General features: G+C 36.3%; 1 long non-coding RNA gene across 5 annotated transcripts; it reads right to left on the bottom strand.

The window, feature by feature from the left end:
- Nucleotides 1–1,984: 1,984 nt before the first annotated feature.
- LOC104213550 (uncharacterized) lies at nt 1,985–10,990 on the bottom strand. 5 transcript variants are annotated; one of them, XR_011406319.1, is made up of 4 exons: nt 10,889–10,978; nt 9,380–9,592; nt 4,892–5,122; nt 1,985–2,712 (listed from the first exon to the last, which is right to left on the bottom strand). It is a non-coding gene; the product is annotated as an uncharacterized lncRNA (long non-coding RNA). The 5 variants fall into 5 exon arrangements; XR_011406316.1 differs by having other exon boundaries at nt 1,985–5,122; nt 9,380–9,597; nt 10,889–10,990; XR_011406315.1 differs by having other exon boundaries at nt 1,985–5,122.
- Nucleotides 10,991–18,326: the final 7,336 nt, after the last annotated feature.

Genomic DNA, 18,326 nt, shown 5'->3' with positions numbered 1-18,326 from the left:
ACATATATTCACTTATTAAAGCTTTATCTATAATTTTAATACAGTAAGATTGAAATAATATACATGTAACAAAAAAACCCGAAAAATCCGACAAAACCGAACCAATCCAAACCGATATAATTGGTTTGGTTTGGTTTTGATAAAAACCGAACCAACCCGGTCCATGTACACCCCTACCCACAACCTCTAAATTCTGGATCTGCCTCTGGACATAGCACCGGTGGTGGGAGCCGGCCAGGTAGTTAGGCAATGCAGTTGCGTCACACCCGCGCAATAGCACTAAACAATATGGTCACCCCTTCCCTTCAATGTAATCTCACAAGGCATGGCATGATCACAAAGCTTTGACAATGCCTTTTCACCGTGGTCGCGCCAGGAAGCCGCGATCGGACAGGTGTCTGCACTAGCTCCAAAAATCTGCAAAAACTGAAAATTCCAAAATATGCCGAAACAACCTCGAGCCCCTTGGGTCCAAACTCAAACCATACCAATAGGTCTCAAATATTATATACCTACAGAAAATCTCGAAAAATAAGAGAGGACATTAAAACTCAAAACGAGGGGTTGAGTTATTACATATATAAAGTCCGATCTCCCTCAACTTTGGATACCAAGTAGTCCATGTTCATGTTTTAATTAAATAAACTCATTTCCCATTTAGACTCATCACCTAAATGAGTAACCTTAAAACTTTCCTAGATATTACCAATAAATTTCCGTACTCTTTCATTCAGCTTACAACACAAAATTTTGGAAGGACTTTAAGCAGTTAAAGAAACAAAACCCAAATTTCCTGAAGACAATATAATACTAGACCTAGTAGGTGTGCAAGCAATTTTCAAAGGGCAACTTGGTTGTTAATGTGAAGAGACATAAAAAGAACTCCAAATCCTAATAAAAGGGCAAGTCTATTTCCAGTCAATGCACTCCGCAGCAGCCGTGAAGTTCACAACATAGTTTCTGACAACCAATACCTTGACAGTCATCAATTAAAATTCGAGGAATACTGCATGAACCTACTACTAATTTGATGATTCAAATTCCAAGAAGCAACACATTTGTTTCTCTTACTACAAGAATTACAGGTGAATTAGCACCTAAGTTACGCGATAACTACTTTCGTTATACGGAAAACATTGATTTGATTGTACTAATGCTATTCTTTATTTAAAAGATATTAGTACGTCCTTTCGTGTAGGAAGTTGGCTTTACTTTGTTTAACTTTTGATTCAAGTTTCAATTAATGTTGTAGTTTATTGATAATTAGTTATTTTATTCGTATAAATATTTGTATCGAGCTTGCAATGATATGTATCTGATCAGCTGTTCTCGTTTCCCTCTTTACTGACGTGACTAATAAGAGTTGAATAACTTCTTGATCATTATATCCAACTCTAAGAAAGACCTAAAACCTCCATCAGTTTTGCTGTCCGCCAAATCCCAATGACCACTAACATTATATCTTTTAAAGAAGAATATATATATATATATATATATATATATATATATATATATATATATATATATATATATATATAACAATTACAGATGATTATAAATATACTCCCTCCATTCTATTTTATATGACACTAATTTTTTTTATTAGTGCATTTCGAAAAAACATCATCTTTTTATATGTAAAAACAACTTAACTTTGAACTTTCTATTTTACGCGTAAAATAATATCATGGAACAATTAAGACAAAAAGTTCTAAATGTCCTCTTTCTTTCATAAAGAGTGTATAATTAAAGTACGCCACACAAATTGAAAGGGTAGTAGTATATATATATATATAAAGATATTAGTATTTATACACCACCTAAATATCAACCCCCAAAATCTCATGTATAAATAGCCTGTGATCCCTCCTCTTTCCCTCCCCTTCTCCTTCCACATTTCTACGAAATCCTTTCCTACCGTTAAGGGGCAATCTTTCCAAAGCACAAAAGAAGGAAGAAGACACGAATATAAGTTCAGGCAAAATTCCTCAAAAACCTTATTTTCTACCTCCAAGAAAAGCATTACACAAAACGTCAATATGGATTATCCTAAATTTGTGGTTGGAAGACTCAGAGGCTGAGCTCATGGCTCAATCCTTTGGCCTCCCCTCCACCCTTCAACTTTTGCCAACGTTGATTGAACCAGCCCAGAACCATGCCCGCCCTCCCATCTCAAATTTCCATGTTAGCGCCATTGGCCTTGGCTCCGATGGTCGCGTCTTTCTAGGCATTAACCTTGAGTTCCCTGACCTTCCCCTTCACCATACTGTCCATGCCGAGCAATTTTTACTCCTCAACCTCGCTGTCCATAACTGCTCTCGCCTCGTAGCTTTCGCAGTCTCTGCTGCACCTTGCGGCCACTGTAGACAGTTTCTTCAAGAACTACGCAACTCTTCCACTCTCCAAATCCACATCACGTCTCTGCAGAACAATAATCCTGATATTACATTCAAGCCTTTGGCTGAATTATTTCCCTACCTGTTTGGTCCATTTGATCTTTTGGACGAGGAAACTCCTTTGCTGCTCGAGCACCATCATAATAGTTTATCTCTGTCTATAGTAAGAAAATTGACCTTAGATCTAACTCAACCCCAAAAAACTGGTTAATGGGGTGAGGATTGTTCAGGATCAAATAAGCGAGACCATTTCCAAGAAGGGCAATTAGGCTTCAACTTCATGATAATTACTTAAACTTCTTTGCATGACTATAATCTGCAATCATAGATTGGCATTGATGTCATCAGTCAAGCCTAATGGTGAATAAATGAATGAATGAAGAAACAAAACTGGATCCACCTCTACGTCATTTTCCTGCCTCGATCAACAGTGCTTAACATTTCAATATAAACTTGCAAAAATATCTTACTGGTTCTTTGCTTTTAAAAGAAAGCACTTTTTTTTGTAATTATAGTTATTTGATTTACGTTTCTTTATTTATCTTCCTGATTAAGCAAATTTTATATAGGGTGTACAATATTTAAGAGTAATGTCTTGTACACTTTACAAAAGTGTCTGTTGAATATGCAGTTACTCTGAGTAGATTGCATGTCGAAGGGTACTTTTCTCTGTTTTCTTTTGCTCTCTTTTTAAGTTAATCAAAAGGAGGAAAAAGCTTCTTTGAGTAGATTGGATGTCAAAAGTGTCTGTTGAATATGCAGTTACTTTTCAGGATCACACTCATTGGTAGGGGTGTACATAGGTCGGGTTGCTTCGGAATTTTCAATTACCAAACCAAACCAATGGTATCGGGTTTTTAAATCTATAAACCAAACCAACAAAATCGGGTTTTTCAATCTCGGTTTTTCTCGGGTTTTTCAGGTTTTTTCGGGTTTTCGGGATTTTTTTTGGTAAAGTTTTTATAGCACAAAATATGTAACTTGTGCTCTAAATATTTCTTTAGTCTTATTAAGATACAACCATATATTGTATTTTTCAAGAAAATAACACAATAATATGAGATAAGTCATAACATTATACTAAAATATTCAATACAAAGATAATAAAATTGCATAAAGCAAATATTGTTAATTAATAAGCCATAATAAAAATAAACATAATCTAAATATACTATATATCTCATGCTAAAATAAGTATAGCTAATATGTACTTTTAATCACATAAATAAGCAATAAAGAAAAACTAAATTAAGTTATGCATTTTCATCATAAACCAGTGTAAACTAAAAAATAGATATCCAACACTATCATCATATTCCTAGTGTTGAATTGAGTTTCTTTTGTTAGCATTAGTATTGATTTGAACTTTGTTTGAGTTACTACATTTATGAGCCATAAAATTTATTTATCATTCAAGAATGTTAAGTCCAAACTTGAAAGAATACGTTAAAAGATGAAATTGTGAAAAAGTTTAAGAAATATTTATAAATTACATTACAATAAATATTTATATGTATAAAATATTTTTAAAAATTATATAAATGTAATATCGGGTTGGTTTGGTTTCGCTTTGACTTTTTTTAGTTAAAATCAAACCAAACCAATTATGGTTGGGTTTTCTTTTCCAATACCAAACCAAGTCAAAACAAACCACAATCGGTTTTTTTTTTATTTGACTCGGATTATCGGTTTGGTGCGATTTATCGGGTTTTTTTTTTATTTGACTCGGATTATCGGTTTGGTGCGATTTATCGGTTTTCTTTGTACACCCCTACTCATTGGCAAGGAAAAATATGCCTTAGAGCCTTGATGTGACATTGAAGCGCCCGCAAAGCGAGGCAAGGTTTGTTGAATTCATTCGGAAAACCTATTGAATTGATGCTGAGAATCGGGAATAGTTGCTGCTTCGAGGAGCTCGTACTGGGCATTGTTGAATCCTCTACTGCTGGGTTCTTTGCTGAGATCACTTGTGTTAATCTGCTTGACTAAAGTTGATTGGAGCTTAAAGCATTGCTTCAGTACCTTGCTGTGAGGATTGAATTTTAAGCTTAAAGCATTGCTTCAGCATCTATTAATCCAAGTGTAGTGGTAAAATTGCTGAACTTGAATCGTTTCTAGCTCGGTGAAATCGACTCCACCATTGATGCTGAACTCAATTGGCTTTTAGTTGTTTTGGGTTAACCCGGATAGGTCAGCTATTTATGGGTCTAACGCCACGTGAATCAATACATCAGTGACACCTATTTAATTAAAGGACCCACATTTGCCATCTTATAGTTCTGATAGAAAGAGGGGCATTTTTAACCAAAAGATTAAAGTAAAGGTCAATTTTGGCCCAATAGGTAGGAGGAGGACAAATTTAAACCATTTCCAATACGTTAGGGGCATTTTCGACACTTTTTCTGTAAAATATAAGTTGTGTCACTAAATTGGATGACAAGGTACGAACCAGAAACTCATACTGCCAAATGAAATGAGAAGAAGCATATTATTACCAGGCAGTCCAGCCACCAAATTGGTCAAAGTGAACTGCAAAACCAACATGCCAAACAAGTATTCACTCACAGATATTCGCGAGAATCACAGCCATTTGAAGGAGCTGAAGCTCAGGCATTGAACTTTCCGGTTGGAGGAACATCCCCTCTCATTACTCTCCAAGGGCCACCTTAAAACATTGGTTTCATTTGAGGCACTGCTTCCCCAGGATGTTCTTCCCAGTATTTCTCCTGTCAGAATGAAGAGACAAAGCTTCTATATTAAGACAAAATTTTAGGAAAAAAAAAAACAGACATCACTGAAAAGCAAATCTTTTGATCCTCCATGCATAACCCCAAGCCTCTTATGTTGATCAGAAGAATTTACATCTCTCATAATAGTCTTCACAAGTGGAAATGGGTCATGATCTTGAGCAATGAAAATTCATTCCATGTAGCAGATAAATACCAAAAAAAGAAAAAAAAACGATTAATCTAGTCTTACAAGAAAGGATCAGCAAAAAGAAAGAGAACCAACTTGAATAGCAGAGACATGAAAATGCGAATAATCCTCCTACTTTGACTGCATTGTGGTAAGACAGAAGAGATAGTACGTTGTGGTAAGACAGACATTCACTCCTTGACTTGTACATTATAATCATAGTGGTAAGAAGAGATAGTACGTTCGCAGTCAAAGTTTGCGTACAGAATAGACAATAACACTGACGAACTTCCTTATATGGAGTTAGTAGGATACAGATTCTATTATCTTTTTTTTCTGATCTTAGCTTACAAAAATCCAAATTTTCAGTTGATCTCAGAGTCAAATTTGATCCTGAATTGTGCTGTAGTTTCACTTTTAACGGCAAATTTGAAGCAACACAAATCGATACAGCATGTTAACACCCCCCCCCCCCCCCACAAGAAAAAAAAAACAAATGAAAGCACCACTCTCTTCCTATAAATTTCTCTGTACTTTTAATATCCTGACTCTTCTTTTTGTTCCTTGAGAAAGCACATTTTTGACTCATGCTTATGCTACACAATTTACATATTCTTTTTGTTAACTAATGTAGATTATTAGATTTACCATCTTGTTAACTTTCCTAGATTAGAACTAAAACACATATCTTTTTTGATAACCGAGAAGTCCCCGAGGTTCAGCTCGCACAAAGTTCGAAACTCGGTGGACGATGGCCCCGTCCCTCTACCCTTCTCCGCTTAAATATCAAGCTTTTGTTTGCGGCACGGTTCGAAATCCCCAGCAGGAACAAATGTTAGAGTTCCCACACGGTGCTTGAAACTATTTAACACTAGATCAAGTTCTTGAGAATGTCAACGGTGATGGATCCATTACTTGTAGCAGTGAGGTAAACAATGCGTAACACACAACAAGGAAATCACCTCCAAGGGAGCAAAAGTTAACTGCTTGCACTCATCACTAAGTGCTTGTCCTCTGTAAAATGAGGGATTGATGGATGATTGCTTGCCGACCCAACCACCTCCTTCTCAACCAAAGAAGCAAGGTTCCAGGGAGTAAATAAGGGAAGTCTAATATAGCGATCCCTGTACCTATAGTGTAGTTCCCAAACCCATCTTTCAGCAAGCCACTACTTTCAACTTCTGAAGCTACTATTACCCAAATGTGTTGATGTAACGACCCGACCGGTCGTTTTGAGCATTTGTATTTCACTCGGTTGTTTGAGAGCATGAGTAACTCCGTATGATGTATTATGACTTATGTGAATCGTCGGTTTTGGTTTTCAGGTCATTCGGAATTGATTCAGAAGAATGATTCTCAGCTAGAAGCTTCAAACTAGAAAGGTTTGACCAAGTTTGACTTTTTAGTAATTAACCTCGGATTGGATTTCTGATGGTTCTGTTAGCTCTGTTGGGTGATTTTGAACTTAGGAGCGCGTCCGGATCGTGATTTAGAGGTCCGTGGTAGAATTTGGCTTGAAATGGTGAAAGTTGGAATTTTGAAAAGTTTAACCGAGAGTGGACATTTTGATATCGGGGTCGAATTCCGATTTCGGAAGTTAGAGCAGGTCCGTAATGTCAAATGTGACTTGTGTGCAAAATTTGAGGTCAATCGGATGTGATTTGATAGGTTTCGACATCGGTTGTGGAAGTTGAAGTTTCAAAGTTCAATGATTTCGGATTGAAGTGTGATTCGTCGTTTCGATGTTGTTATGTGTGTTTTGAGACCTCGAGTAGGTTCGTGTTATGTTATGGGACTTGTTGGTATGTTGGGACGGGGTCCCGAAGGGCTCGGGCATATTTCGGATTGATTTCGGATCATTTTCTTCAATGTTGCTATTGCTGGTTCTGGTGTGACCGCACCTGTGGTTGGTATGCACACATGCGGTGGTCGCAGGAGCGAAAATAGTGTTGGGTGAGGAAGACCGCAGAAGCAGAGATTTGGGCGCATATGCGGATTCGTAGGTACGAAGTGATGGAGCGCAGGAGCGAGGTTTTTCGCAGGTGCGAATGGTGGCTTGCACCTGCGATGTCACAGAAGCGGATATGTTGTCCGCAGGTGCGAGGGTCGAGTCCTCAATTGATTCCGCAGAAGCGGAGGTTATGTCGCAGAAGCGGCTAATGTGCCTGCATATGCGGAATTGCTTGGCAGAATGTTAAATACAAGGGTTCGCGATTTTGGCTTCATTTTTACATTTCCAAGTGCGGATTGGGGCGATTTTGAAGCAATTTTCATCACAAGGATTGGGTTTTGAGCCGTTCGGAGGTCGCAAGGCGCGTGATGGCATTCTTGGAGCATCGTTTGGCTTGCTCGGTGTCGGAATTGACTTGTTTAAGATAAGTAACTCTTCTAAACTTAGTGCTGAGGGTATAAAACCCCAAATTACGGGCTAGTGATTGATGTTGAGGTGACCCACATGCTAGGTGACGGGCATATGGGCGTGCACCCTGTGAATTCTAACTCAGTTGTCTTTAGGGCACTGTATAGTGGCCCTACTTTGTTGATATCTGTGTTTTCCCCCATGTGATAAAGTAATTGAGTTGTACATCATGCTAGATATCCTGTGTAGGCTTTATGCTGATATTGTTGGGGCCATAATGGTCGTTTTTTTTGCTGTCATCTTACCGATTTCATTGGTATTTCGTACTCAGTCATATTCATGCATTCATATCATATCTCAATCTCAGTTGTTATTTATTGATACATCATATCATTGTTGACGGGCTGGTTTCATGACATTGAGAGCCCGAGAGACTGGAGAGATTGATGACTGAGTGAGGCCGAGGGCCTGATGGTGAGGATGTTTATGGGATCGGGCTGCACGCCGCAGCATGTTTTATTGATTTATGCTTGAGTGAGGCCGAGGGCCTGATTGATTTATGCCATGATTGGCTTGTTATAGCGCTTGGGCTGAAGGAGCCCCTCCGGAGTCTGCACACCCCCAGTGAGCACAGGTATCTACTGAGTGCGAGTGCCAAGTGCCGAGTGCCGAGTGATTGGGAGGATTGAGTGACTGTGAGGACTGAGTGGCTGTGAGTACTGAGTGACTAGGAGGACTGAGTGAATTGATACTCTGCGAGGATGCATACGGTTTTATTGCTGAGTCGCATCGCATTTGACATGCACATGACATACAGACATAGCGATACATTTTCCTCATGATGTATGGTATCACGTCATTCATGACTTTTTACACACATTGATATGTGGTTATAGAGATGTATTTCACACTTGTTATTTAGAAAGGAAATGAAACATTTTCATTTATTGTGGAAAAGATTTTTCAGGAAAATTACAGTTTTCAAAATATCTCATAATTTTTCGAGGATTTCGATAAAGGATTTGCGTTTTCATTGATATTCTTGAAAAGCGGAACTATTTTCGGAAAACTGTGAAAAGGCTGAGCACTTTATCTCTGAGCTATTTCTTTATTTATTTGCTTTACACTATTATGAACTGCTATTGGTTATTGGTGTTGGACCCGACCTATGTTCCAGCTCGTCAATACTTTCAACCTGAGGTTAGGTTTGTTACTTTTTGAGTAGATGGGGACGATTGTACTCATACTGCACATTGCGTGCAGATCCCGGAAGCCGATGTTGCTGCATTCGATGGATGCTGGATTTGAAAGCGTACCTGCGTTCCTGCTGTAGCTACCTCTTGTTCACGGTAGCCTTAGATTATAAAATTCTGTTTATGTACTTTTCAAACAGAAGATGTATTTTCTTCATATCAACTTTGTAAACTCTATTCTTAGAAGCACATGATTTGTATTACCAGTCCTTAGGAAATGTAATAGATCCAGATAATTTATTTTGTTTAATTGACTTATTAGCATTATTGAAATTTGATAGTTACTAGTTGGCTTACCTAGCGGATTAGGTTAGGTGTCATCACGACTAGTGGATTTTGGGTCGTGACAGTCAAAAAGAAAGGGCAAGTGTTTAACAGATAGATACGAGTAAAACATGTAAGCATCAGTAATGAAATTGATACAGTGTTAACCCAATGACCTGATGCCACCATACCTTATAGAGTTGCTCAGTGACGACTGCCCCGATAACTCCAGTATAAAATGCACAGACGTAGATTGTGACCAGAGGAGTAAATGATCTTCGTCTCCTGTATGGTTCAACCATGTCACAAAGAATTGTCTTTTCCCATTTTGAGTATACATAATCTGCATATTTCCTCCCCAAATACGTTACCATGTTCACAAGATTTTTACTTTACCAGCTCAACTGCACTAATGGAACAAGAGGTTAACTTGTATACAGATATGACTGTTGTCATGCATAAAACAGTAAGATAGTTCACAAATCACAAGGTATACTTTCTTTTTAAAGAATTTCAGAGTTTGACAACCATAATAACTGGTTACTATGAAAAGATGTATTGACAAGGGTTAGTAAAAGTAATATAAGGAACCTATACTACTGGAGGAACATTTGCAAGAGAAAAGAAGGAGAGTAGCATTTTAGCAACATAGGGAGATCTGTCAAGGAGGACAAATGCTAACAATACAAGACCTTTTCTGCTGCTGTTGCCTATCTCCACATTATCACCAGCCACTCAAGAGGTAAACATATTTTCCTTAATTGTAGTCGATCAGTTTACGTTAAATCCAAGTGATATCCATCTTTTATGCTATGTTAATATCTCCACTAAACTTATTGAATATGATTGCTGCTCAATAACAGTGAGACCATCTTTTGGTCATAGGAAACGTTTTTATCATTAGCTAATAACCATTCATTTGTTTGTCTCTGTATTTGAACTAAATAGATTTTGTCTTACTACCAGCAGAACAATAGAACACATAAGAATATTAAAAATGGAGATCAATTCAATCAGCACACTAAGCTCCAGTAACAGTGAAAGAACCAACCAACACGAAAACTAAAATCTGCAAAAGAAAACTTGGAAGACGTTCTAATCATTCAAAATTATTATTATACACTAAGTAATAATTATTCAACATATCAAAACCCCAAGGGCGGTGGGATTTATACGGATTTTAGGGATAATCTAATATTAACTAGTTTCAAACGCTGAGATCAAAGAGGGTTAGAAATTGAAAACGGTTGTTTCAACAATAAGAAGGAATTGACAAATGACCGTATTCTCTGACTATTTTCTCTATATAAGAGAAGTGTTCAGATAATTGATTATTAGTACGTAATAACAAAAGGCTGATTTGTAATACTCATTATTTCAGAGCGAATGCCAGCGGAAGCAAATAAGAACGAGTTTCAACTTCTAAACTCAAATTATTCTCTTTTGTCCCCTTTTCTATAGGACAAATTTTCAGATAACTGATGACTAACACCAAATGAAGATAAGTAATAACCCATAATTTCAGAGCCAATATCGCATTTGAAGCAAAGAAGAAAGCATATCAACCTGTAAATGTGACTAACAACTGTTATAACTCAAATCTTTTATGAACCTAATTCGCAATCACGTTATCTAACTACAGGATCATTTGAAGAAGGGGGTAGGGTTTCTGACAGAGAGTAGAGAATGGAGGAACTTACAAGCTCGATTTTGTTAGACAGAGATATCTCGAGGGGTTCACAGCAGTCAGCAGCACCATAGTGTTGTTTAACCCAAAATTGATTTTAAAAATAGCCATTAGCAATTAGAATTATCCAAAGTTTGCGTAATAAAATTGTTTATGTTATAAAACAATAAAGAAGCAGCACCATAGTGTTGTTTAACCCAAAATTGATTTTAAAAATGCATTAGCAATTAGAATTATCCAAAGTTTGCGTAATAAAATTGTTTATGTTATAAAACAATAAAGAAGAATATTGCAAAGAAATAGAGATAATCCTTATTGATTTGGAATCAATTACAATATAATAGAATCCCTTTAGGAAAAAGTGACTTAGAGCCCGTTTGGCTTAGCTGATTTAGAGTAGCTAATAAGCATTAGATGCTGAAAAGCACTTTTAAGTGCTGAAGCTGATTTAAAAAATAAGCAGTTATGTGTTTGGATAAAAGTGTTGAAATTAATAATAAGCAGCTAAAGAACTGGGTGTACGAAAAGTTTGTTTTAAAAAGAAGTATTATAGGGATAGAATAGTAAATATTTTGGTCAAACTTAAAGTGCTTATAAGCTAAAATTTGATAAGTTGGGGGAGACCAACTTATGACTTTTGGCTTATTTTTTACTTATAAGCACTTTTAATTTACAAAACGCGTAGATAAGCCAAAAAGTGTTATAAGCCAGTTTGACCAGCTTATAAGATTAGCCAAACACCTTCTTAGTCACCAGTAACAAACCCTAGAATCTCTCTACCCTATAATCTCTCTAGAATATAGACATTCAGCTTAAATATAATTCTATTTATAACACTCCCCCTTGAATGTCTACAGATAATGTGTCTCGTTAAAATCTTAACTAAATAAAACCCAGTGGGAAAAAAATTCTAGAGAAGGAAAAAGAGTACACATATCTAACAATACGTCTTTTGGTTGCCTCGTTAAAAACCTTGCAAGGAAAATCAGTGGGACAAAACCTTGTAAAGGAAAAAAAGTACAACGCATATTAACTCCCATTGATAAGAGCATCAATTCACATCATGAAGCCTTCACATTCTAATCATGTGCATCATCTTTAAAAGATCGTTGGTAGAGATTTGATAAACAAATCGGCCATATTAACTTGAATGAATATATTGCACCTTGAAATCATCATTCTTGATAGATATATAATGTCTTCATATAATGTCATGGAATGGTTGTTCAATATCTCCATAAAGGTATTCTCGTTATCACGTTATCATGCTTATAGTTATAGCAAGATATATATGTGCACAAATTGCATTGAGGATGTGGTACTTCAAGATCAAGAATTGTATATGCTTCAAGTTTCTAAAATATTTCAGGGATTATCATATATGTATAGTCAAATAAGCCATACAAATAGACTTTAGATTTGCATCAAATTTTCATGTCATTCCAGACATATAAGATACATGAAAGTGATTGCACACACCATTGACTTTATACTTTCGAGTATTGAACTACATGTCTAAAACTACATTTTTTTTCATATGAAACCAAATTCTACTTGAATTGTTTCTCCAGACTTAAGATCCTCATATATATATATATATATATATATATATATATATATATATATATATATAACGCTATTATAGATGTCGTCGACAAACACTTTATATCGGTTTCAACCTCTTTATTTTTCATAAAGACATAACATAAAAATCTCTTCATTCATATATTCAGGTACCTGAATCTCTCATGAGATTTTATGAAGTGTTATGTCATGTGATCTTCTAGATCACTTGCCTCCTTTATTATGATCATTTTGATCATTTGCTCATCTTCTTTATCAAGAAGTTTATTTGAAACCGATTTGTATGCTTTAAGCGTACCATAGACTTTGTCCTTCTAGGACTTAACAGGAGCATTTGTAATGAGAATATAGTTACTTTCTTTGGGCCAGCAAATGCATCTAGCATGCTTTGCAATATATTGCAAATAAATTATCCTTTTATGAACTCAAGTTCATATTATTTTATTCTGATCTAGATGTAGACATATTAATTCATTCCACGTAACTCTTTGTCAACTGTTTATCATGTCTCCCCCTCCTGTTAGAAAAACTAACTTGTTTCCTCAATTTTGAGAACTCATCTTTGTGCGTTATGGTGTTAATAAAAATATACACCGCACATCAATAATAATAAGATGAAATTATTAGGTTCCTGGCCCTGAACCACTTATGAGGGGAGAAAATAATATACTTTCATATATAACGTATATCAAATTGATATATATAACTTTGTTCTCATAAGAAATAGTTTAGCAATTAAGTGGAGGCACTCAATAAATTATTTTGCTAAATCAACTGTGGTGTAAACCAACTTATCAAGATGAATTGTCTTGAATAGAAAATCTAAAAATTATGCTCTAAATTTAATTTGAGCAAGTTACCTCGCAAACATCAGGTAACTATCTGATAAATGCAATCTTATGCGGTATACATGGAAGGTGAATAGGCCTATATTCACCTTTGATAGTTCCAGCATTCACGGGATTCAATCCCAATTTTAGTTGGTCTATTAATTAATGAGAACAACATAAGTGACGTACAGAATTTTCTAGTTCTTTAATATTTACCCATATGAATTCTCTTTTATTTTTGCACATCATACTTAAATCAAGATTGCTCAATAAGCCATGCTTGATAAAATTGTCTGTATTAGTAAACTTCAGGTTTACATTACGATATGCGCAATTATCAATAAACTCCAAGTTTATTATGATATGGGCTTTTATATCAATAAATTTTTACTTTATTGTGGCATTCTTTTATTTATGTAGTACAAATTAGAGAATAAAGCGGGTAGCTTTTCACATACATATTGTCCCGCTACAGGTTGTAGTAATAGAAGATATTAAATCTTTCCTTTATTTATAGTCTCAATATAACCAACCGCTTTCGCGAATACTTTAGAAACTAAATAAGTTTCTTTGAGACTTACTACAACATAATGCCTTATTTGCAATCAATTTTGTCCCTCCAAAATAGTAATAACTGGCTCTTTCAGAGCTCTCAATTAATTTTGTACTACCACATATTCATCAACATCCATATGGTGAATATCTCTTTTAAAGAAAAAATTATACCATTATGGTTATAGTCAAAATTATATGCAAGATCTGTTTCTTGCATTACCGTTGTCTTTTAATAATCACATCGCCAAAAATAGTTTGGCGTACAATAGGTATGTGACCAATGACCATTTATGCCATAATAATGACATTATTTTCTTATTTCCCCTCAAACCTCATTCTAGAGGTGAGTGTGGTATATTCACTACCACTAGCACGTTCATATTCCTCCAAGAATGAATATGTATTCATAAATCACATGTTGTCGCATTCACATCATGAATGAACCATAATCATCTATATATGCTTTACAAAATCTCATGTCAAATCGATGACAAATATTAATTTCACAAAGTGGGGGATTATTTTGAGAATCCTTATTGTTCTCAGTACCACAATGATGACGATTATAATTTCGTTCATTACCACGTCCATATCCATTGATACCTTCATGGTAATAATTTTGTCTTCTTTGAGATTTATCACATATTGCTATCACATTCTCTTAAGGGAATGAGAATGAAGCAAATTCAATGGGACGGGTTTTCACTTCTTGTGCTCACGATCATACATGACTTTGGTCATAGCAAGACATAGAAATTTTACCATTTCGAGTGATTTTAATTTCTTACTGTTGGCCCAAGTAAATGTGAAGTTTTGAAGACTAACGAAAGAACTCAGACATGGACCAGGTCAATCTTGTGAAGCACAGTCGTGATCAACTCAAACATGTGAGATGCACGTGAAGGAGATAAATCTAACTTATCAGAAGTAATATCTCCTTATCTGATCGAAAAGGTTGCATATTGGATAAGGAGAGAAAGACTCCTTACACAAAGAGAACACAGTTTAGGAAGAGGATAGGGTTAGAGTATGAGATCAACTAGAACTCTTGTACCATAGAAGAGTAGCATCTGTATTCCAGTCAATCTCTAATTACTAACCCCTTAAATATCAGTGTTGTTTTCTTTTACAGGCAATGCACATATGCAGAAGTTAAACGTGAATTGAGAGCAAAATAGCAAGGCAATTTTACAAGCAATTTATGTATGATTCAAGCGTGCAATACTGAAGCTACTTGAACCAGATAGAAGAACCAATTCCAAGTGTCTATCTTTTATTCTAGTTCAATTGTAGTAGGTGATTTTACATTGTACCTTTCAGTTTTTATAGAAGCAATTGTATTAGGTACTTAGAGTTTTCAAGTTAGAGTTAACTTGAAGTTGTCGCAATAGTTGAGGTTATGTGCCACAAAAGGAATAGAGTTAATCCTAGGTTTACAAAAGAGTTTTCGTAAATGCAGTTTTTGGCTCAGTGATTTTAGTGGAGAGTTTGGGAAAATCTTACTGGAAAGTAGGTCGTGGTTTTTTCACCTTTTGAGCCAGGTGTTTTCCACGTAAAATACTTGTGTTCTTTATTTTCTGTACTTATCATTCCGCAACAATAGTAGTTGGAACACATAGAAGAACCAGGTCCTTCTATAATCAAGTTAAGCAAAAATTGGGTACCACACAAATCACCCCTCCCTCTTGTGTGGTATTGAAGTCTAAAACATCAATTGGTATCAGAGCGGGTTATCCTTGAAGAGGCTAACACCTTAGGAACAGATCAAGATGAGTGCACAACCTGGAAGCTGGGAAGGGCAATTCACTGCTAGGCCTCCACTCTTTAATGGCTAGTACTATTCCTGCTGGAAGAACAGGATGAGGGACCACATAATAGGAGAAGACTATAAACTCTGGGACATAGTTTCTGATGGTCCCCTGTCTACTACAAAGAAGAATGCTGAAGGAGTGGACGTGCCAAAGACAAGAGCTGACTGTACTGCTGAAGATTTGAAGAAATGAGAAAAAAATGCCAAGACCAAGAAATGGCTTGTGTGTGGACTAGGTCCAGACAAGTATAGCAAGATTCAAAGTTATACCACTGCTAAGGGGATATGTGACAACCTATAAGTGGCCCATGAAGGAACTCCCCAAGTAAAGAGATCAAAAGGAACACTGCTATATTCTCAATATGAGAATTTCATCATGAAGGAAGGAGAAACCATCCAAGAGATGTATACAAGGTTCACAACACTAACAAATGAACTTAAGTCTCTTGGAAGAATTATCCTTGAAGAAGACAAGGTTGAGAAAATCCTGACAAGGGCCCTGCCAGTAACTTGGGAAAGCAAAATCACGGCTATTCAGGAATCAAAGAACATTGCTACCCTTAAATTGGATCAACTGATTGGGAATCTCACTGCCTATGAACTGAGAGGGAAAACCATGAAGATGGATGCTCCCAAGAAGGAAAGAAGCTTGACTCTCAGAATTGCTGAAGGTGCAGACTTGGAGGATGATGAAATAGTTATGATCACAAGGGATTTCAAGAAGTACCTAATGAGGGGAAATGGTTCTTCAAGAGGTGCAACCTTCAACAAACCAAGGGATCCTAAAAAAACAAACCAATGAGGACTGCTACAAATGTGGTAAGACTGACCACATGATCAAAAATTGTCCCCAGTGGGAAATTGAATGGAAGGAGGAAATAGCTGAACGAAGAAACAGGAAGAAGGAACAGGTTCAACCTAAAAGGAACAAAGGATCAACAAAGGTTATGGTTGTTGCTTGGGGAAAAACCTCAGATGAGGATTCAGAAGATGAAGCTGGAGATGAACAAGCACTTATGGAAATTGGAGAATCAGACGATGAACAAGATGTAAGTGTTATTCATATCAAAGACAAGATTAAATTTTTGTCTAAGGAAAGGCTATCTGAATTATTGCTAGACTTCATTGATGAGTCAGAGGTCATAAACAATGAGAAGGAACAACTGTCTAGGGAATGTGTGATTATAAAAGCCAAGTGCAAAAATTTGGAATTTAGGGCTAGTGAAAGTGATAGTAAAAATGCAGAGTTGAATAACCAGGTTCTTGAACATGAGACCAGTGTCTTAGAACTTAGGTCTGAAAATTTAAAACTGAAATTAGGAACAGATAAGAAGAAAGCTGATCACACACATCTCACCTTAGAAGAAAATCTAGGAAAGATGAAAGGATGAGTTGTACAAGAAAGATGAGCAGATAAGAGTCCTGAAAGAAGATCTAGGCAAGGTGAAGCATGAACTAGATAGAACTTGCAAATGGAATAAGTCCTCTGATGCACTATCTTGGCTACAAAAGTACCACAACAGCAACAAGAGAGGACTTGGCTATGGGACCCCATCACCTAAGTGGGATCCCAAAAGCAAATACATCACACTTCCTGAAAATAAAATCTGCACACATTGTGGCAAGACTGGCCATTACAAAAGTGAATGTAATGCAAAAGAAAAGTCCACTTAAAAGAACAAAACCTTTGTTCAAGAGAAAAATAGGCTGCCTGGATGGGCCAAAAGGAATTTAATTCACCCATTTGCCTATAGAAAGGGCCCCAAACTAGTTTGGGTTCCAAAGACTAACCCCTGAATTCGTTTTGCAGGTCCAAGTGAAGGGAAGTAGCCAAATATGGTACATGGATAGTGGCTGCTCAAAGCATATGATTGAAAGCAATAACCAGTTCCTTTCACTTCAGGATCTAAAAGGAGGTAATATCTCCTTTGAAAATGGGAAGAAAGGTGAGATCATTGGGGTTGGAAAGGTAGGTAAGACAGACTTACATTCCATTGAGAATGTCTACTTGATAGATGGCTTGAAATATAGCCTCATCAGTGTTCACAACTGTGTGACAGAGGTAACCTGGTAGCATTCACCTCTCCCAAATGTTTTGTGATTAATCTTACCACTGACAAGATTATTTTGTAGGGAAAAAAAGTTAACAATATTTACATTGTAGATTTGTCCACTCTGAAAATGAACTCACTTGCTTAACTATGTTGGACAATGATCCCCTCCTGTGGCACAAAAGACTTAGTCATGCAAGTTTGAATCAACTCAACAAATTAGTCTCCAAGGACCTGGTGATAGGGTTACCTAACATCAAGTTCAAGGAAGACAAAGTTTGTGAGGCCTATGCAAGGGGGAAGCACGTAAGATCATCTTTTAAAAGCAAGAAAATGGTAAGCACAACCATGACGATGGAATTGGTTCATATGGATCTCTGTGATCCAATGAGATCATTGAGCAGATGTGGTAAGAAATATGTGATGGTACTTGTTGATGATTATTCTAGGTTTACCTGGGTACTATTTTTAACTTCTAAAGATGAAGCATTTGACATGTTTACTGCCTTTGTTAGAAAAACTCAAAAACAACTAGGTAATCAACTTGCATCAATTAGGTCTGATCATGGAACTGAATTTGAAAATGCTAAGTTTGCTGAATTTTGTGATGAGCATGGTATA

This window comes from Nicotiana sylvestris, chromosome 3 (genome assembly GCF_000393655.2).
Source record: "Nicotiana sylvestris chromosome 3, ASM39365v2, whole genome shotgun sequence".
Classification (NCBI taxonomy): domain Eukaryota; kingdom Viridiplantae; phylum Streptophyta; class Magnoliopsida; order Solanales; family Solanaceae; genus Nicotiana; species Nicotiana sylvestris.
This window is presented reverse-complemented; position numbering and strand designations above follow the sequence as displayed.